At 28.2% G+C, this 24,269-nt stretch overlaps 1 long non-coding RNA gene across 1 annotated transcript; it reads left to right on the top strand.

The window, feature by feature from the left end:
- The first annotated feature begins 525 nt into the window (after positions 1 to 525).
- On the top strand, positions 526 to 23,534 carry LOC123296684. Its single transcript, XR_006535190.1, has 3 exons — positions 526 to 574; positions 7,519 to 7,525; positions 23,524 to 23,534. It is a non-coding gene; the product is annotated as an uncharacterized LOC123296684 (long non-coding RNA).
- Positions 23,535 to 24,269: the final 735 nt, after the last annotated feature.

The raw sequence follows: 24,269 nt of genomic DNA, 5'->3' as shown, positions 1-24,269 counted from the left end.
CTTTACTGTTCATTGACTTACTTCCAGACCCGAATTTACCAATAATTTAGTTTGTAAAATGTGTGTTTATGTCAAAATATTCTTGAATAGACAAAAATTTTTGTTTTTTCCTCTTTTGCATTGTGTTTCTAATCAGTCGACGTCTTTGATTAAATATGTTGCCAAAAATTGTCATTCGAGCACGGCCAGCAAGTTACTCGTTTGTAAATGTCATAGCTCGGCATAGTAAACCTTTTCGTGGGGGAGAGTTTTCGAAGGAAGTCTAGTTAGCATGAGCATCAAAGTGCATCAAAGATATTTCTCTATCTAGAAATACAATAAAAGAAACAATTTTAAAACTGGCCAGAAAAGTAACGGAACACTCAAAAATTGATATAAACTCGCTGCTTCTTTTTATATCGCTATGTTTTGACGAAATCATTTACGTCACTAAATGTGCAAGATTAGATGGTTTTGCTTGATATTGCGTAGGAAACGTCATTAAGGAAGGATCAATTGCGAATCCCAATAATCACGAAGTCGAATTATTTGACGGCACGTCTATGGCCTCATTAAGCATTTCTTTAAAAAAATGGTACGGTGATACATAAATATTCGCCACCTCAGGCCTAGTCAATCCAATCTCTTTTTTAAAGGTTTAAACCTAATCATGCCATATTGACTTCTTTTCTCTATTGTCTCTAGAGTGAACTGTTAACTTTGCACGTTAGATAAAGTGGCTTAGAAATAGTGTTATAAAGATTTTTTTTTTTTTAGTTTTTAAATCAATTATAGTATTAATAATTAAAATTTTATAATTTGAAAAAGCAAGTATATTAGCTAAACCCGGCCACATTTCGCTGTGGTTTTGTCTGATAATTGGGGAATGAATATAAATAGTCTAGAAACGCATTTGACATTTATATGGCTTTCATCACTTTATTAAGTTATTTTTAAATATTCGTTTCCGTGACAACTATGGGATGCAAAGTATGTATTCAAACTGTTCGGTATAAATGCAAGTATTTGTCAAAATCAAGTCAATCCATCGACTCTTTTTAGACATCTTCATGGGTATTAAAACTAGTATAAATAATAAAACGGCCATAACGCGCAATGTTCTAAAGTGGTTCTCCCATCCAAGTACTGTGCCTTTTATTGCCTTACTTCATTGATTGGTCGTGAATCGATGTTTTCGTCATCCGAGATCGTGAATCGATGACGTTACCAAACAAGAGGTTTTACCCCAAACTAAAAACATTTTATAATAAGAATGCAAAACACAGACCATTTCCATTATTATATTTAAAACAATCGAATTTAAAAAACCCATGAATGTATCTTTTGATTCCCGGTATAACACTCTCCCCTATATAACAAGAGGGTACCTAACTTAGAGACACATACCAACTACTACATAAACATGCAACTAACGACTCATATATATATATATATGTATGTATCAAATGTTTATATCTGTGTGAGTATATTAGAATTCACGAAGATATCCCAATCTTCACTATACATATATACAACAGGCGATATTCACCGTATATACAATTATTGTTCTTGAATAGTTTGTGCGCATGCGACATTGAAATTCCAAAAGTATTTTCCAACAGAGAACATCATATCCATATATATATATATATACATATATATATATATATATATATATATATATATATATATATATATATATATATATATATATATATAATTTTTAAAACCAGTAGCGTACAATGATTTTCCTTACGATTTCATTTATTATTCTAACGCATACTAATGCTAGTTATGTCACCAAATTTATTAAGTATCAACATGTACCTATGTATGATAAAGGAATTTTTTATTTGTCAAGTGCAAACTAAGACTTATTTCAGATGTAAGCTATATTTAATCCAAAAATCGTAACCCGCTATTGCTCTATAGAATAATATCAGTAAAGTAATAATGTAAAAATTCGTAATTCGTGTAAAAGTACGTCAGACAGAGAGATCTGGAATCGGCCAGACTAGAAAATTGTGTTTTAATAGGAAGCACTTTCATTATCAACAGAGCAAAAACTGTAATCTAAATATCGGTCAGTAACGTTGAGCTTTCTACATTTTTAAAAAGAAGAAAAATATCTGTTTTATGTAGTTTAAAATGCTTTTACCATTCGTATTTCTTTGCCGATTTTAATTTCACTTATTGTCATCTCTTTTACCGTATTGGAATATTTTTTTAGAGACGAAAGAATTTTTAACGAATATTCTCTATTAGTATTAACTTTTCTTGATATCAAAAACTAAATATATAATAATTTTGTTACAACTTAATGAATGTAGACAATATATATAAGAATAAAATTTTCTTGGTTTTGCCTGGAATTTAACAAAATATTCAGTTTTATATATTTTGAAAATTGCTCCAAAGATGGAAAATTTTTAGTCATCATTATTTACCATCAAAATTGAAAAATTTATTTTATTAAATTCGTAACCCCACTCCCGTGCTCATACAGCCTTAATTAGTCGGGCACAACGTTTTTTTGTTTTCAATAATTTATTAAGATTTACTTTAAATAATTCTTTTTTTATTTTCCACCAACTAGTTTTGGAGAAATCAATGAAAACAAATCAGCCATCTACCGTTTTCCCATAAGACCATTGTTAAATGTGCCTACTTTTGAAGTTATTTATTTATTTGAATTGATTCAGGCTTAGTCCAACTTCGTATAATAAAAATCAAGCTTTTAATTTAAAATTTCCTTGGTGTTCGTACATCCTTCAAAAAACACTTCATAAAACACATGCTGTAAACTATAATTATTATTATTCTTTCATAAATTGCATTTTGAAAGTAGAAGTTAGTTGGAAATAATTTAGTAGAACCGCCTTTAAAGAAATTAGAAAATTTCAGGTTGGATTCATCAAAACATGTTAAATTTTGTAAATAATTAACTAAATTTTGTTGTATTTTGTTTTGTTACAGGTGAGGAAATATTAATTATATAATACAAGATAAGACAAAATTCTTCATATATTGTAAGTATGCAATAAATTTGTACTATATAAGAAGACTTTTTCAAATACAGTTTTATTATATTATACGCCTATGAAATAAATGTTAAGAGGCACTAACTATGGGCACTAACACCATATAACGCTCTGAATCCCTAACAGCTATATGTATATTTCTCATCATTTTGATACGAATACGAAGTGTTCTAAAAATAGTCTAAAAAAATTGAGAAAAAAAGCATATAAAAATGTTTAGTATAAAAAGGAAAAGAATTCTTTAACATTCTGAAAAATTGATTTTTTCGATTAAAGAGAAACTTGAAAGAAATTTAAAATAATGTATCAGTATGTATTTTTTTAAGAATTTTTTTTCCTCTCTATTCCACCACTTTCCTTTGAGGGAAGTGTTTTTGTTGGTATAAAACTTTAAGGAAAATTAATACTACGTTTGTAGGTAATTGAATTTATTAATGAAATTATTTTCCTCTTGTATCTCCAAGTTACTTCAACTTTATGAAAGTGAAAACAAATTATACAGGGTGGTACATAAAGTTTTATAATGTAGGTAACATAATCCATAGATAAGTACACCACATGAAGGGAATTGTAGAAAACAGAAAATAGTTTTAAAATGAATTGTTAACTTCTCTGCTTTAACACGAACAATACATTGTACCTGAGGAAACCCCGAAAAGTAAAATCGTTGGTACACAAAACCCAATCATCAAGAAAATCAATAAATGCATATGCAAATAGTTGATTTATCATATCGTTTCGTCATTTAAAAGTAGTTACCAATCAACAACTAATAAGAAAGAAACTAATTCCTATACCAACTATAATTAATGCATATCAATTTATTCACTTCTCTGTATTTTCTTGGCACGTACCGGTACGATGTACCAAGCGTATACATATACTTAACTCTCTGATTTGGATCTTTAGTCTGGATTAGGATCTTATCAAAAGGAGCAAATAAAATCAGATAAAATTTTGTAACAATTCTGTTTAAAAATTTATCCATTTCTACAAACAAACAAAATTACTTTAATTTAAGTTTGAGAGCGTTAATTTGTGGAAGTTATTAACATTAATTAAACACATTTTATTTGCTTAAAATCCACTTTATTAAACATTTTGTCTATCAAAATATTTTGTTTATGTACATTTCAACTTGTTAGTCATCTTCAGAACAATTGTTAATAAAAAAATTAATAAAAATAATAATAATTAATTCATAAAAAAAATTACATTTTTTAGAAAATTGAATTAAAATTTAAATTCATGAAATTCAAATAAAGCACTATTTGTGATTAGTACTTCATATACAGTTAGCCCGTCAGCATTCACGTTAACCGTTTGGTAATCTTTAATCGCGTGATGATTATTACTTTTTTTTTTTCTTTGCCCATTTTAAATTAATTGATTTTTTAATTACTTTAAATTTAATAGTATTTTTTTTATTGTATACAAATAGTGATTATATTGTTTTTGATTTTGTAATATGTCAATTAATAAATAATAATAAAATTGAAGTTCAGATGTTTCTGTAGCTGAATTAAAAAACTTGAGATGCTTGGATTTAAAGAATCCCAATTCACATATCTTCATAAAGATAATATATCTTTAATATATTATATGAATATATGTTATATATATTAATATATTATATGAATATATGTTATATATATTATGAATCATATAAGTACAATTATATAATTTTGGTTAAAAAATTGAAAGTATATATATTATGTTCTATTTTTTATATTTTTCTTACGAGCTATTATTTAATTTCACTTGGCATGCATGTAATGTCCTTGAATTTTCCAAGTAAAATTTGACCCTCTTCTCACTTTCTGATTGAGCTGAATTTAACATGCTTACGGTAATCGGATGGCAATGTTTTATATGATATGAATTTTTTTAAGTATGATCTGATTTTCCCATAGTTTGCATATATTTGATATATCATCATACGTTTATTAGTTTTAAATAAAAAATACTTTGTTAATTAAGGATAAGCTTTGATTCTACAGTAGAATTTCTACTAAAAAGTAAAGAATAATTTTTCTTCGAAATCACTCAAAGATGACTAACAGTAAAAGCTTAAGGCGTTTCGAATCCTTTTACAAGAGTGATTTATATGAAAAATTATTTTCTACTTTTTAGTACCATAAAAGCTTGTCTCAAAAAACAATATTTTTTATTTAAATTTTTGAAAGTGACGAATATTCTTAGAGATACATGTTATGTTATATTTTACATCTTTCTTCATACATTGTATGTATTAATAATATTCCTTCGTCAGTAAATTCTTCTTTCAAAATTTTTATAAATCTTGAAAGAAAAGCCGGATATTAGTGTCGCTGTTATCCTTTGAAAATCTATTGATATAATCTTATTTTGTATCAATATATACAAAGTGGCTTAAAAAACACTAAAAAAAGAAACGACAGAAAGAACAAAATTCAATATACTTCTTTCTATTTTCTTTGAGGTCGATATTATAAATTTGAAACATTTGTTTATTTGCCAGAAGGTTGGGTATCGTTGAATTCAAAAACTTGATACGATTTCATAAAATTTAATTTATTGTAGTTTATTCTTAGTTATGCTTTATGAAAATCTATCAACGGCTTACAGACCGCCATCGTTTTTTTGAGGAATAATTTACGAGGAAGGCAGAGAAGTTAAAAAATAACAACCAAAAGTAATTCATGATTTATTATTCGTCGGAATGAAGTTCGCCTAATATTGAATATTTCTAATATTGTAACAAAACTGTTTCTAAATATGGCCGCAAAATTGTTAAATCAAACGGAATACTCGAAATTTTCGATGAATAGATCGTACTCTGTTAATGATAATTGCATTAAGATTTGTTTGTTGTGTATAATAATTTCTTATCTTATTCTTGCAAAACAACTTTTGATATCTAGTCTCTATGGCAATTGCAGGCTATGACGTCACCAAGTGTTGTTTTCCTTTCTATTTGTACATTTAAATGCTTCATATTTTCGTAGATATTGATGTTATCCAAAAGTTGATTTCACACGATTTTTTGGCTCGATTATTTCAAAAGATGAACCTACTTAGCATTTAAAATGAAAAACTTCAGTATCTACAAATGGACAGTTTGTAAATATTTTTATACTTCAGTATGATAATATTAAATTCGAGTATTATTCATTAAAAAATTTGCTCAATGTATTTTTGGTGTTAATATTTTTGATCAAATAAACTGTAGGTCTGAAAAGCAGTATCAATACATATAATTGAATTTTGAATAAAATAACAAAAGCGTGCTGCGTAGATCTATGAATTCCAAAATACGTAAGACAACTGTGGATACATTTAGAAAACCCACTCAATATTTAACCATTCACAACAACATATACACAAACACATATTTAAAAGTTATGTATATCCAAATACATAGAAACAGAAACGCATGACAGTGTGGCGCCCATATCGTCACAAAACCGTATTTCGTAGTCAGTCTTAACGTCGGTCGCGTCGATCCACCACCAATATAATATTATACACACATAGAAAGTCACCAGCTGGCGTTTCAATCATTACTATACTATACTCCTTTATACATTAATGCTTTGTGTACAAGTGGCCTTTTTTTACAAAAATAAATAAAAACTTGAAAAAAATAATCAAACCCTTTTTACATACATGCAAGTTTATTCATACATATCATTATAAAACTCTATAAAGTGTGTTTTCCAAGGACTATGTTCTATTACTGTGTACAATCAATGTTTTTTCTTACCTTATTTTCTGAAAACCTTATTCTGTTTTTCCAACATCACCCTTTTATGACAGTTTATGGAATATAAAATATTTTCTTGTTTTCCTGAATAGAAAATTGTGTGCATTTGTTTTTTATTTGTCTATTTTTTTATCCATAGTTTTTATAGTGCAAAAAAAAAATTGTGTTTAGTTAGATATACAAAAATATTTTTTGTTTTTTCGTTAGCTGATATGAAGCAGGTTTGAATTTTCTTAATGTTGTGTGTTGTACGGATACTATGGAAGAGAGGAAATTTTTGTCATTTCTTGGTAAAATTGCATGCTTATGTCAAGTAACAATAGTTTATTCGTTTCAATGAATTTTGATACGAATATGTGACATTATTATCGAAGATACAAAGACAACTCGATGTATGTAACTCTTAGAGGCCAGATCAGTCATCTTTTTGTTGTACTCGCTGATAATTATGGCCCCTAGAAGCTCGAACATTAATTAATTTCAAATGGCCCTTAGAAACTAGTTATCAATTTCGTATGTTTTTTGATAAAATATATTTTCTTAAACTTTGCTTGTAAAAGATTGTAGGTTAAGACACGTTTAAAGAGCTCATTTTTTCACTTCTGAAAAAAAGAAGCTGAAAGTAAGCTGCCAATATGTCAGTCAAGGACAACTGTTAAATCTTAAAAAAACACCAACTGTCTATGAAATGGCTAGATATTTTAAAACAGTTATTTATTTTTTCTTTGACAGTCCATTTATACATTTGAGCAGTGAGGTTGTAAACTACTATGATTTCTTTATATGCATCTTTTGTCGCATGACAAAATGGATCTGCCAATTAAGAATCTAAAATTCGACAATTTGGCATATTGATTGCATAATTTTTATTATCACTTCAGGTGAAGAATTCTCGTGCAGAAAAGTTTTTGAAAATATTTACTAGTATGCAAAACATGAACGTTTAAAATTTCTAATTAAACAAAGAGGAAGATACCCACTAATGCCGTCATACTTGGGTATCGCCATAGAGATTACATATAAAACTTTGTTTTGATAAAAGGAGAGAGGCAACCTTTGCATGCCAACTTTGATTGCTGATAACTTCTTCGTTTTTTAATCAATAGGGAATCGGACTAATTTTTTTACTCCAGATGAAGAATTTTCGCTGGACATGCATACAAGTTTTTAATAGTACCTATGCAAGATATGAACGTTTAAAATTTCTAATTTAACAAAGAGGAAGATACCCACTTGTCACGTCATACGTTGGTATGTCCATAGAGATTACATATAAAACTTTTTCTTTGTTTTTTTAATCAATTTTGATTTCACTTTCAAATTTTTTCATGGTACCAAGTTTTAAATTTTTATGGTTATTTCCTATTCAACAGGCATTCATATTGTGTTAAGCCAGAGGTTAAATTTTCGTATAAGACAAGTACTGTTGAAGATAGCATGAGAATATACTTAAATTTTCTTTTTATAAAGTTTCATTACGAATTCAATTTTCCATCAGGAAATTAAATTGACGGTTTATCCTTATAAAAAAGGATAAACCGTCAAAAAAAGTTTAGAAATAGACGCCTACAAAATTATCAGAAATGAATGAATGCAATTTATTAATATTTTTAAACATAATAAATGTGAATTTAAAAAAAAATCCATACACAACAACGGTACATGCTTTCGAAGCGAGATCGAATACTATATAGTCATATATTTAACGTAACTATGGTTTCCATGGAAACTGAAGTACTGTACGTGTGATGCTTGCAGGAATAGCGTAGCGTAGAGAGTGTATTATACATACGAAAATACAATACAGACAAGTGAGAATTATGATTGGATTTTTTATCAATATTCATTTGAATAATCGCAATAAGTTTTTATATTCATATTCTAAACTTAATTAGTAATATTCATATCGTAAAAAATTAAAATCACTCGTTTTCATCCCTATATATATATATATATATATATATTATAAATGTGAAAGTAAGGATGTTTGTTTGTTACGCTTTCACGCAAAAACTGGCGAATGGTTTTTAAGGAAACTGTACAACAATATAGCTCATGCATCAGAATAACACATGAGCTATAAATTAAAAAGATATAGATACTAAAAAAATTTTTTTAATAAATTTTAAATAGTAAATGTCACAATTCATAGCTATCTTTTCTGATATACTCAATGAATTGTGACTACTTTACAATTTAAAAAAATTTTAAACTGTGCTTATCTTTTAATTGCGTAAAACAATCCCTTCAAGTGTTATGGAACGTTGATAATTGAGATCAAAGGAGGTGGAGGCTAAAGCGGTGGTTTTTACTTTTAAGCCCAGTGATTCGGGCGGATATCAAACTACTTCCAATATAAACGTAATTGAAAAGATAATTTTTCAATTTTAATTCATTCTAATGTAAATTCAATGTTTAAAAGCGAAGGCTTCTATCTTCAAACATTCTTATAATTAGTCGTCTATCTTACAGAACTATCTTACAGAGGACACAGAAATGAAACATCAACGCGTTTAAAGTAAATAATTTATAATGTAATTAAAATTAAACCATTTTGGATTTTCTGTCATTAACTTAACTTTTTCTTGTGTGTTTTAAAACACCTAATTTAACTTACTCTCTTTGTCACAAAAATGCACGTTTTTTACCATTCTAAGTATTACAGCTTAAACATTATAAATGAATTTCATATACCTAATGTTATAGTAATATCGCTTAGAATGGTTTAACTTTAGTGTTTATTAACCCTTGAACTTTTGTCTGTCTGTGGCATCGTAGTGCCTAAGCGCATGAATTGATTTTGAATTTTTTGTTTCGTTTGAAAGGTAATTTAATGGAGAATGTTCTAAGCTATGTTTTAAGTGCGACTTTAGAGTTCCGTATCCGGAACAACTTAAAAATAGACGATGAAAATTGATTCAGTTTGTAGAAGGCTGTAAAGAAAAAGGTAATTTAATGAAGAGTGTTCTTAGATATATTTTAAGTGCTGATAAATGAAATTATCAGCTGAAAGGTGGTAAAACACATATGGTATCACAATGGGCTCTATAGCCTAAGTGTGTCCTTCGGGGACAGCCAATATAACCTAACCTAATCTAAACATTATATTAACATTATTTATAACACAAATGGTATATTTAATATTGCATTATATTGCAAGAAAATAAAATAAATGCAAGAAAAAGTAAATGCTTCATTGAAATAATTTCATTTATACTTCGTTAATCGTTTATCGATAATGTTTTAGCGTTAAATTTTATAAACAAAGATGTTGAATAGAAAATACTTAACTCGTAAAAGTAAAGTAATTTAAATTCAAATTAAAACAAAGAAAATCCGATAAAACATACGCCTTGCTTGATAAAACTATTTATACAAAGCTCGATGCTTTGTTAAAATAAAGTTTCAAAATGTATTTATTCAATGCGCAAGTGAACAATTAAAATTTTATTTTATACTGTTATATGTGAGGAGTAATTTAGTCTAAGAGTAAATGGTTCACAGTGAACAAAATTTTTTTGTTCGAAACTGTTTTTCCTAAATGATACTTCGAAATACAAGGAATCATACATAAGCGATTAAGAGTCCGTTGCCTTTTGACCCACAGTATTTATATTTCCTTTATTACTAAACAATTAGGTCTAAACTTCTAAAGCAGACCTCTTTAACCTGCGACACAGCTAATTTTGAATTTGTGTATTTAAGACTTTCAGTAGTATAGTAAATATTTTGAAATAAAAACTTTGAAAAATCATTTAAGGGGTTAATAAAGGACACTATGAGGGAATGAACCAGTTTTTGGTGGGGGGCTTATCATTGTTAAAGGAAAGTATAGTGGATTAGAGAAACAAAAAATGAAGCTGGCTGAAAAAGTTTTAAGCGTGGGCGTCAAATAAATGGCAAAGATCAGCACAGTTTGTTTTATGTCCATATTATTAAAGTACGGAACAAATTTGTCTCCCTCAAGTGGCTCAACTAAGACGAATACGCTCAGTTTACGAATCGAACTATAATCTCTCGGATTTATGATAAATAATGTACATCCAACCGTCTGCACCATTAATCTGATGGTAAAAATAGTTGCTGTATTTGCAAAAATCGCCAGGGGTCGATTTTTGACCTGTGTGTACAAATTTTCATTTGCCTGTTAATTTAACAAAACTATTTAAAGGTCTTTTAGCATTGTAATTCTATTTACGTGTGACACTGTACTTATTTTTGTTGTCAACTTAAATTGGATAAACTTCAATAAGCTTTCTATATCACTTAAACGAATTTCTAATCGAATGTGTTTTTAAATACATTCTTCTTAGACTTTTATTATGCTAGAAAGCTATTTAACATAATTATGCATGAATTGTGTTTTTTTGTTGTTCATTATTATCTAAGTATAATGCATACATTCTATGTTAAGGTATAATGCCCGTAAACTCACTTTCTTACTGAATAAAATAAATATACAATAAAATAATTATGTAGAATAAAATTTGTGTAGATGTTAAGAATAACCGTCTTGAGAATTGTTAAATTTTAAATTTTTTACCCGTCAATTAATTTATGACGAATTTTTTGGTAGAAAACTCTTCTTGCCCGATGTGTTAAAAAGGAAAAATAATTATAAATACCGTATGTGTATAATTTGTATATGTATACATACGATGTACAAGTATTACATTTACACGTATGTTGTCACAAATAGTGTAAAGTATAAATAAATAGAATACAGTATATCGCAACATGTCTGTATAACCGACTAAAACGGAGATTATACCTTAATTTTATTTATATATATATATTAAAATTGCATGATATCACATTACGTTCATACATAATCGATCTCTAAGCTACCATTATAAAATGCATTATTACGGAAATATGAAAATAAAGTTTTAAAAACTATTCAAAATGTCATTATAAGGTGAACTATTCTAAGGTGAAAGAGCGCCCAATCTTTGAAAACATAAAGCGATCATTAAGATATTACTAAAGTGCATTATAATTTTAATGCAAATTTCGGACTTCAAAGCAAAATTACGTAAATTTAAGTACACGGAGAATTTTTTTAAAATTATTTTTAGTTATTAACTAGTCGGAACTTTAACTACATCTTAGAACATTGATCTACGTCAAATTTTCAGAAAATTTTTCAAAAATGTGTAAGTCTTTTTAGAGCAGAACGAAAATGGTCGCAAATCTTTAGACGACTTGAGGTATCAACAAAATTGTGCCTCGAATGCACGGCAAATTTTATATTCCACTAATTTTTTAACTACTTATTATTGCGCCGTTCGGAGTTCTTAGGTCGTATTTCAAGTGATACAATGTTACTTATAAATTTCCGTTAAAATAAATATGTCGAATAGCATTCAATTTAATTTGGGAAAAATTCAAATTATTGAAATGTTCACTTATTAACACAACCAAAAACTCTATTTAAGAAAATATTAAAAACATTACAATGAAAACTATTGAAAACAATTAATGAGGTAAAATAAATTAAACGAGGGATATACAACAGACATAGTTAAATGTTTAAATACCATTTATTTTCCGAGAGAAACTAAGTTTTCTTAATAATAAGAAATTAAATTTTAGTGCTTCCAATATTTCTACTCAATTTTAAGTTAAATTAAATAAACTAGGCAAATAAGGAATTTATGAAAATGGACTTTTAAATCGTCTAATAAATAGACATTTTAAGATTTTACAAAATAACAAATTAAACTTAATAATTAACCAAAAAATAATTTATTAAATAAATATATTGTATCCTAATTAAACAAAATCCTATTATACTGTTCACTATGAAACATTTTTATGATATAACTTTATTAGTATATCATTTATTTAATATCTTTTTTTCACTTAAACATACAACCAACAGAAAAAGCAGAACAATACAACCATTTTTATTTGGATTAACAAAGCCTCATGATTAATCCACTCTAGTCAACAAACAGTTGTTAAAAAAAGATTTTAAACAAATGGATAATTTAATCCAAATGAAGGGATTTATTTATTTTTATCCTTTTTAAAAGAGAAAGAGTTGAGCATAGAAATGTGCGATTTTGAAAACGCCATAAAACAAAAACTCATTAATGTGTTCTCTAATTATTTTTTACCATCTTAAATTTATGTATTTTTAACCAATTGACAAATATGAATTGTATTAGTGAATTATAGATTATATTTTCGACAACTTAAAAAAAGTAGTCAAGGAAATTAAACAAATGTAATGAGTTCAAAAAAAATCTACAGTAAGATAGCGCTACGCCCATTCTAGCCTATAGATTCTTCTACGGTGAGATATTTAATTCATTGATCGTAATCGGTTATTCTGGTACAGTTTTTCCTTCTCCTAATAGTCTTTTCTCATGTTAAACAACAAAAAAAAAAAGTCACAAAAATTAAAAATTAGTAAGAAAAATATAAGAGAAACTGATGGGTTTTTGTTGTACAGCGTTTTGAAAACGCCTACTTCTTTGCAAACTTGTTTAATTATACCCGTACAAGACCTCTTCATAAGGATATTTCATTTTGAATCCTAGAATTTTGATTCCAAGTTTACAATAGTGATCTTATGGTGATAAAGTTTTTTTTTCATAGTGCATAAGAAAATTTCACTTTCAATATAAAAACTAAAAATGGTGTTTGTGATTTATTTCACGTTTAAAATGTCACTGATGTTTAAAGATGTCATATTACATCAGCAATAAGTGGTATATAAGTGAGCATTCGAGTGAATTTAAAAAGAAAATAAAACACTTTCACTACTTTCATTTGTAACTGAAATGAAACGTTGGCAACAGCTTTTCTAACAATATTTCTAACAATTGTTTTTGTCTCTTATAATGTTCATTTTTCGCATTAAGTTTATATCTTAAATGATTCCAAGGAAAAAATAAACTTGAGATAACTGAGTTAAAAAATTTTAAAGCTTCTATATAAATTAACGACACCACTTGAATCAAATATAGACAAAAATATCATATTAGCTAATCGATATTTGTATGTGTTCTTTTTATCACTTAACATGGGCATTATCCTCATCGGGCCAACGTTTTTCCACGTAAATTATAAACTGTTCATTCAACTACTCATATAGGTAAAACGAATGGGAACTCGAAGTAAGAAACGTCAACAATTTCTCTTCAAATTCAATTCAAGTACAGTTATTCTTATAAAATTAATAAATTTGTCACAATTTGTTCAAAATTTCTTCGAAATTAGTTAATTTTCATGCTATTCGTAAAAATGAGCGTCGCGAGAAACTCAATTTGTTCAGATACAATAAAGCTCGAAGGAAACATCCCTACATAATATATATCTGAGAAAAACATTAGAAACTTTGGTAATAAATAATTACAAATTTTTACACACAAACAAATATTTATAAACATAAATATACTTAGGTTGTTGTTGTCCTTTGTACCATTGGCCTAAAAATTAATTGTAAACCATTTTTCTTGTTTTTATCTAATTTGTAAAAGCTCACAAATAACATTCCATTGTTTTTAATGTGTTGTTGGTACTTTCGAATAAATTTTTATTTCAGCAGAAATTTCAATTTTTCGTATGTAATACAATTTTAATACATGATAATATTAATTTCCATTAAAATTTCAAATATTTAAATATTAACTCCCTTCGGTATTAAATATGAGCAAATCAGTAATTAATTCGATAATTATGTTAGGTTATATCATATAGCATCCGTGATTGCGATGTATATATTTGTTAATTAAAAATTACCAAAAATTTTAATTACTACAACAAAGTATACAGAGATGGTTTTTTTCGAAAAAAATTTTTGTATTTAAATTGCAATATTTTGAAAATTTATTATCTGAAACTGCTATAATAAAGTACTAAAATAAAGGAAATTGGAAAGCGGCAAGCATTAATTTAAGTTACCGCGGAAAATAAATCAGTTTTTCTGCTGAATACAACATAAGAAAATTATACAAGAAAATTTTTTTTATTATAACTCTATTAATTTTTGTGCAAATGACTTGAAACTTATTTTTCATTTTAAAGGTTTTTTATTGTACTTGGATGTGTACGATATTATTTTCTAAAAAAAAGGCAAATTTTTCAGTTATTTGACGTTAAATACTCTGAATTTCAGTCGCCAATAACTCGAAAAGTGTTGAATTTTCGAAATATACTTAAATGACACTTTTTGCTTAGACTTTATTACTCTTTCGACTCCTGTTGTCATCTTCAACACATATTTTGCCACCCCCTAGAAGGCGTGGTTTTACCTTTTTAGTAAATGGCCCGGTGCCATATAACGTTTGTTTCTTAGGTTCTTATCTACTTACCATCAAACTTTCCGGTCAATCGGAACTATAGGAAAGAATTTGGAAGGCTAATTCTCGTTTACTTTAGTAAAATTGATTTTGAATTTTGCGACAAAAGAAGTAAAGATTGGCTTAAAACGGGGCGGAATAGCAATTGCTGAATAATAAGATCTCTCTATCACATTAAACCTATTAACACGAGTTCTACTTCAATAGGAAGTGTGAGTGAGGACTCCCGTCGTGAGTTGGTAGCATGTATGGTACACATTCTATTGAATTATAGTCATGGTTTCATTATATGTATGCTACGTGAAAGGTTCAAATACACAATACAAGTAGAGAAGAACACTTGTGATTTTCTGAATAATATTTACTTTGCCTTCTAACATACTGATTTTGTTCCAACTACATGCCATTGTTTACTGTAGAAACAAACACATGTAGTTCTGTATGATTTACACGTAAGACTAGTGATGTTTAACGCTTTATATCGTTATTTTTTTGTAAAATTTTTAAAGTAAAGAAGATAATCTTCGACAAAATTTTGTGATGGTAAAAAAAAATTGCTACCAGAAACGCAACTTATGGACGTCGTAGGATAGATAAAAAAAAAAATTAATTAATTAAAAACACTGGCAATTTAAATTATTAAAAATGTTTTGTTAACGGAGACATCTGTTGTGTAAATTATTGTTTTACAAATCCATAAAAATGAAATAAAATATTTCAAGTAACTCGTCTTATTCTCAGATGAAAATTGCACGAGATTTGAGGCTCCAGAGAACTTTGAAAATTGTAAAATCAAAAACTTGCCAAAAAGAGTGCCAGTAGGAATTGAATTCACGACTTCTAGCATTCTGCTAGATTCTTCCAGATGAATGGCAGAAGATGTGTACGTTTCAGCCAAAAACTCTTTATATGTAGTGATGTGCCCTAGGACCAAAACAAGACTAATTTGATTGTTTTCATCTTACACACTTAGGCGTGAACTCAGCTCTTTGTCTTACACATTGATCTTGGTCCATTTATATTTATAAATTGTAGCTTCTGTCTAGCATACTTGCTGTTGTACTTTGATCTTGGTTTTACACATATGCAAGACCAAGCAAGACCAACGAGTAACACAAAGATGCTAAATCCATTACACTAAATTCGTTAACAAATATATACAAATACAGTCTTGATTTTGGTTTTTTCTTGGCGTCGCTCTTCACTATTTATATCTTTGGTTAAGGCTTTGGTTTCGCTATGGACATAGTGTCAGAAAATTTCTATTTATCGTATCTAACTTTTAATGGGATAAACTTATATTATTTCACTACAAGCTTATATACTCTTACCGTGCTTATAATATCGAAAACTTTTTGTAGGATGGCATTAATTTATTTTTTACATTTTGAAAATAACCTATTCCATTCGTGTGCAATTTATTTTTTTATGTCTTCATTCTTTTTCCCAATTACCTTGACCAATAATAAATAAGCTTGAATTTAAAATACCTAATTCGGTTTGTTGATTGTTAGTTAACCATCACAGAAAGCATAGAACTCATATAACATACTCACATGACTATATACAGCTTTCAGTACACCACTATTCCACTCTTGTACATACAGGAACCAAGGACACAAACCTCTCATGTATTACCGCTTCGTTAAATTAATGTGTACGATATTCTCATACTCAAAGTTCAACATTTTCAACCGCATACCCATCTTTTAACTCACTTACTGTAAACCTCTTTAAAAATGTGTATCTACCTGTGTATGTGTAAAATAAATATGCTCGTCAAGAGTTTTACATTAGGAATGTCCATGGTTTAAACTTAAATCAAGTTGTATGAGACATAGTTGAAACTTTTTTTAGATGAAAGAATATTTCGAAAGAGCAGCGCTCATATGAAATATATAATTTTTCGTTATTCGGCGATAAAGATCGATTTAATATCATCAAGAACATTGTTTTTTTTTTTTTTTTTTGAGACTCTCAACTGGACCACATGTTTCGATGATTTGGTTTAAACGCATTTTCGGATTTTTTACTTTTTGATATTTTTATCAGTTTAATTAATTTTTAATATTTTTATCAATTGAAAATCATTGAGATTACCCGACTGTACGAAGGGGTGGCTATATTTTTGCGCATCTAGTATGTATGTATATTTGTTTGTAAATTTCTTTATTACCAAACTACCTTTAAACAAACTTTATCTTCCAAACGGCTCGATGGATTTCGAAAGTAAACGTATCATTATATTCGTCTCAAAAATCCAACCTTAGATAGTTGTTTGAAAAAAAAAGACAAAACGGCGAATTTTTGGCTCGAAATACGTTAATAACCAAAATAAACCAAACTTATCCAGTCGGGTATCACAATAATGGAAACTAAATATATATAAGTTACATGTTTAAATTTAATGAATAATTGGTTTAAAAAATTTTAATATAATGGCTTTTTTCTTCCAGATACTAAACAGTCTTAAATAAAATAAATAATTTTAAAAAAATCAAAATCCTCACTCTGTTAAATAAAATCTGAAAAAAAGTAAGCAAACCCAGAAGTTTATATAGCGACTTTAAAAATCGTGACCCATGAGAATCTAGATCGACTCAAGTCGCTATGTAAACTACTGCGCTTGTTTCCTTCTTTTCAAAATTTTATTTAGCACAGACAATAATTTGTATGCTTTGTTCTAGATTGAATGATGAGAGATGGTTATTTATCACTCACAAAAAAAAAAGGAAATTTAAAAATATTTAATATGGACACTCTTAACGATAAACCTGTTATAATGTGTAAAATGTCTAATGAGGAAATTTATGAACATAATATTAATAAGAAATATGTCTTTTCATTTATATTAATTAACTAATTTACTTGTTTATTATTTATTTACCAAGTAAATTACCTGGATATAAAACTTTTTACTCTGGTTTTGTAAGGGTAGATTAATTTGTTCCTGAAAACATTGATCGTTTTATGCTTTAGGGCAACTGTTGGTTGTTTCCCTATATATAAGTTGTTTATTTAAGCTGTTTAAATTTTTCTTAATTTTTAATAATTAAAAAAAATGTTTATCATTTAAAATGTATACTATAAATTTACCAGAGCAGTTTGGTAACAGAATGTGGCATTTTTTAATTATTTATGATAATTTATCTATGCTGATGTAATAATACCTATAAGGTATTATCCCTCGCTTCGCATATCGTATTTACTTACAGGCTAGCGTTCTCTATCTGCATATCTCTATGCTTACGACACTTGTGTTTTAAGGCTTATATAACGTATATATCTGTCGAAATCCAACGAGCCGTATGATATGAGGTATTATTACAGAAATTTATAAACAAACTTACATACATACATACATACATACATACATACATACAGGGTATGCCCGAAAAACAAAACCACTCCTTGGCAGTCGGGTAAAAAAGTATCTAAAACTACATATTAGCTTTTATCCATGGGAATACGATTTATTCTTCCGTAAAAATAAAACAGTTTGACCTTATTTTATATCCGTTTAACGATATGTTTTTACTAGTGTTTTAATTGTTGATGTACTGTAAATACGTTTAAATATAAACTCGGTTATTAATTTCATTGTCACAAGGTCGTAAATGTATGTATAAAATAATTATCATTGAAAAAATGTTATCATGTAACAGCAATATTAATTTCGCTTCATAACGAAGTTATAAATTATAATGAAATTACTTAATTTAGTTTTTTGCAAGTCAGTTTTGCTGCTTGTGTAAGTGAAAAATTTTGATCATTAAAACTAGCTACTGCCGAATACCATAAGGTTAGTCATTTCACAATTCTTTTCACATATCAAAAACGTTTTTTTTTTAAACATACGAAGTATGTAAAGTTATTTTTATTTAATATTATTTACCTAATTGATTTTATTAATTGGTACAAGCGCCCAGACTTTTATAATAACCTGGAAAAATTACCTAGTAACAGTTTAAAAGTTTAGATGTACGTAAAATCTAGATAATATAAGCTTTCAAATGATTGATGAAAATTTGATCATTTTTCGCAGAAAAATAATTTATTGAACGTATTATTTGATACACATAATCTAGAAAATACAAACTTTCGTATGACCTGTAAGTGAGATGGTCATTTTAGGCGGACAAAGTGTATTGTTTTTAAAATACGGAAAATTTTGGATGCTTTTATGCAAAAAAATAATTTTCTTAATTAATTGAACATTTAAAAAACACACAAAATTTCAAAAAATATGGTGGAAGCGCAATGAAATGCATATTGCGTAGTAAAAATTCTTATATTGCACAATTTAACTAAGACTCAACCATTTCTTACTAAATAATATTGTACGATATCAAAAGTATTATTTAATATAATATAACGGCCCCAGGACAAAAAAATTTATAATTATATAATTATAAATCTGAATATCTTTTTATGAGTTTTTTGAAAAGAAACCTCGGAAACAAACTTTCGATCGAAGTCGGATGAAAACTGAACAATGATTTTCTACATTAAAACAATATATTCGAAATATTTTGTTGAAATAAAAACGTGTAATATTTTTGTGTTCAATATATAGTAATTTGATTGATGTATCACATAAATAATAAATATTCAGTATATTTAAAGCAGCAATAGATACCAAATATATGGTGTGATACCAACAATCAAATCAAAATTCCAATTTCAATTTAAATATAATAAATTGGCAGTATATAGTCGGTGTGGTACTGAAGTCGTGTGAGTGCGACCCCTGTAGTCCACACGGCTTCCCAGGGGGAAAAAATTAAAAAAAGATCTTGTAAGCCTTCAAAGATTATTTTTCGAACATGTACTGCAGCTTATCCTGGAACGATCATTATCTCTATAGATAAATGATGTGTTTTATCCACTTTTCAAATTCTGTTTATTTAGTTTTTTCCAGTTGTTTTATTACCATTAAAAAACGGCTAAACTTATTCTGCTGACAACTCTTTCATTTGTTAAATACGCGACTACGTGTCGAATAATCGAAAGAATCCGAACGAACATACGCACATGCGTACACACACACACAGACATTGAAAAGGTTTGGGTCGAATATTGCGGCGTTAAAACTGCGGAAATATGTAAAACTGAAGATTTTCAAAATCGGCCCCATTACATTAACTTCCTCTGGGAAGTTAACAAATCTTATGGTTTGTTACGGTTAACGTATGGCGTTGGCCTTATATGGCCAACGCCATACGTTTATAAACACAATGAAAATGAAATCACGTATTGTCAAAACAGTTATATCCATTGAAATTTGTAAATTGAAAATTTTCGATGTTACTACATACAAACAAATCCAAGTGCATAACTATAAGTGACTACAGTTGAGTTATATGAGATGCGTACATGCATATGAGTTATATAAGTAACGTTTGAATATGCATTTTACGTACAGACGTCACGCCAAAACTAAGAAAATACATATAGATATAAATATTATCAAAGATAATAATGAGAGCTCTAGGATATTTCAAAATAAATTTTGATTTTTGCCCCAATTTACTGTGGCGGTGCAGTCCGCCACAAAATTAGCAACGAGTAACTTGGTAGTCGAAATACGTATTTATATCATACAAAAAAATAATCTAGTTAATTGGGGCAAAAATCGAAATTTATAACATACACAGATGCTAAGGATTTATATGTTCGTTGAAGAACCGACTTTTTCGCGGTTGTAATGCTTCCATGTTTCGCGAAATTTGTACAAAGAAGCATATTCTTAAATTTGGGTGTTATCTAAAAAAACTAAAACAAATACGGTTGAATAAACAAAACATAAACTTGGATGAAAGTTCAACAAAACTATCATAACGATATCAAAACAATATATTCTAAACATTACGTATAGAAGTAAAATCGATCAATATTTTGGTGTTCAATAATATAGTAATTTGATTGATGTATCTCATAAATAACACATATTCTGTAGTATCACATTAATAATACATATAAGGCTTAAGGCCAGTGTATTTGACAATCTTTTTAGAACGACTTGAAAATTGAGAGGATGTTGTTTCTCAAAATTGCAAAGTTGTTTCTCTAAAATAATCTTAAAGCCGGAATCTGCTCTTTCGAAGAGCCTGGAAAATTTTTAATATCGGCATAAACTTAAAATTAATGGAAAGGGAAGCTATCGGGTACGTATTAAAATTTGCTTAGATTGTTCGGTTTTGTAGATCTTGGCATCTTGAGCGAAAGTCTGAATGAGCACGATGATCAAAATGCAAACGGACGTTAGAATGTGGATAATCCCTATATAAAGGTTGGCGCGTTTTTCATTTTTTTTTCGATTACTTGGGAGCGTTAGTTAGTAAATAATAAAAAGGCAACTGCACACTGCACAGTGTTCAAATTAGGTCTCCTGTCCAATTACTGACTGTGCCAAAAGTGACTTCATTGATCGGACGTGAACCGGTGTTTTCAACATGTTATGTAAGTTATATGGTATGCATGTCGCTACCAAGGTGACGATGACGTCACTAAAATAAAATTTTTGCCTCCTACGAAAAACTGCTAAATAAAAATTACTCAAAACGGGTAAAGAAATTTTCGTTTCACAAATCTCGCTATATTAGCAATTTGATCAAAACCCAATTCCCATAAAATTAATGAGGAATTATTTCCAACCGTTCTGAAATACGTGTCAAATACTACGACTGATCCTAGAGCTACCTATTTATAACAGTAATAGATATTGCACGTATGCTTGTTATACTTCGGCCGCTGAACCGGTTTTCGTGACAGATTGAGGTCCACGAAAACGACTTATGGTTTTTGGCGTATTTTTTTCTACTGAATCCGAAAACCAAGGTCGTTTTTTCGAATTATGGTGCAGTTATTTTTTATAGGTAATGACTATAACCAATTATGCTAGGCAATGACTTCTTGTTTTTTAAACGGATAATATTATTCTATAAAACTAACTCCACGAAAGAATTTTTCAAAAATATTAATTAGAATAAAAATTAATCAAAAATTTCGGGAGAAAACCGGGAAAATATTACTTTTTTACTGTAGCAGACGATTGGGCTTTCATTAATAACGTAAGTGTCCCGAGAGACGGAGGTTTAAAAAATCTCCATATTCCTTTATCTTGGACCACGAGAACCAGCTCAGCGGTCGGAGTACTTCTAGTCTAGCTACCAACAAACGATTTCAAATACAAATTTTAATTCAGTTCAAATATAAAAAATACCTGTTATTTATTTTATTGTATGTTCAGTATTGTATTGTATTTGTACATTGTATGTTTAATAATAAAATGAAAGCACTATACTACGAATCTATATTAAAATGAATGAAACGTATAACGCATAACAAATACGTCTGTATGTGTGTGTGTGTGTGTATTTATGTATTATTGTTGTTGTTGTTGTTCATATACAGAAAATATTGATCGATCTCTATATACAAACATATCATATATTCATTTATACCATGTATATGAAATATATCAAAGTATACTAAGTTTAGTCCCAAGTTTGTAACGCTTAAAAATATTGACTTTACAATCAAAATTTTGGTATAGGTGTTCATAAAATCACTTAATTAGTCTATTTTCGGTTGTCTGTCCGTCTGTATGTCAACACGATAGCTCAAAAACGAAAAAAGATATCAAGCTAAAATTTTTATACGGTGCTCAGGACGTAAACGGTGAGATCGAGTTCGTAAATAATCAACATAGGTCAATTTGGTCTCGGGTCCGTAGGAATCATTTTGAAAGCTGTTAGGCATATCTGTAGAACAAAAGTTTAAATATAAAATGTTCGTTATAAAAAAACACAATTTAGGCGCAAATTATATAGTTTGTATTTTATGGTAATATCAGTTAAGTGTGTATGTATGTACTTACTTACTTGGCTATCTTTGTTTACTTATATGACGTTAAAAAACAAACGATTGCGTGATCAACACTGTTTTTACATGGTATTTCAACAATTAACTCAGTCAATTGTTTTTTCACTTGTTTTTTTTTTGTAGTTCATTCAATGTTTAAATAATTCTACAGGTTTTGTACCGGAAAATAGTTTTCAATTTAATTTTGCGGCTCAAAATTATTTGGAAAATATTTTTTATAACCAAAAGCCACTGCCTTTAAATATATCTTTGATAAGAGGTTTATTTTTTACTTTTTAGTTGATACGCTAAAATTTTGACACGCTTCCAAACTTTATATAAAATTTAGGGATCAAATTTTTCACACTCCAACCCTGTGCAAAGCGGCAAGGGGTGATAAAATAAAATGAGCTATTGAGGATCCAAATTCAATGATTTTTCGCGGAGATACTGCTATTTGAAATTTAGGTAAAATTTTGTGTAAAAATTTTGTTTCTTTGATAATTTGGTGCAGTGTGTGAAGAAATAGATAAGTTTTTTTTTTATCAAAAAACTTTATTTATGCCACTATTTATTGTAGCATAAATTAAGTACTATTTATTGTTAAAAATTTTTGTGGCAAAATTTTAAAATTTTGTAAATTGTAATTTTTGACTCTTTCGACTAAAAAAGCCTCTGGTCTTGTCATTCCATAGAACACTGTTTTCTTTAAAGATTTAAACCTGAATATCTGAGGTAAAAAGGTTTAAACAGCTTTTTCTTTGTTCATTTATATGATCAATATGAAATTCTGCTCAAAACAAATATCATTGAAACAAAAAAACTGATTAAGATTTTAAAAACAGTAATTTCTTTGCCTAGATGATACAACAGTTGTAAAAAAAAAATAATTTTTTTATTTCCCTACTTACTACTTAACTTTTAACATACTACTGCTTAACTTATAACTTTTTTGGTTAGTTAACTGTACGCACTGTGAGTGGGTAATGTATGTAAAAAATGTATATGCAAATGTATGCAGAAACATTTTTTATTTTTTTGCTTCTTTCGTAGAATAATCATTAAAATGTTCTTGTATATGTGTATTTTATGTTTTCTATAGTCACGCCTTTGATTCAGAAATGTAATTGAAGTTTTATCAAAGCTTTGTGAGCTACTTATTTACAGATTAAAAACAAATCATTGTCAATATGAATCAAAAGAACAAACAGCATGTTAAATAAAAATATTTATATTTCTTTGATTGATTGTTAATTATACAAAATATTTTGTTAACGTTTAGACTACATGCAAGTCACCGCACGCAACCTGTGACAAACTGGAATT

Source organism: Chrysoperla carnea, chromosome 3, assembly GCF_905475395.1.
Source record: "Chrysoperla carnea chromosome 3, inChrCarn1.1, whole genome shotgun sequence".
NCBI lineage: Eukaryota > Metazoa > Arthropoda > Insecta > Neuroptera > Chrysopidae > Chrysoperla > Chrysoperla carnea.
The sequence above is the reverse complement of the archived record's forward strand: the minus strand, read 5'-3'. Positions and strand labels throughout refer to the sequence as shown.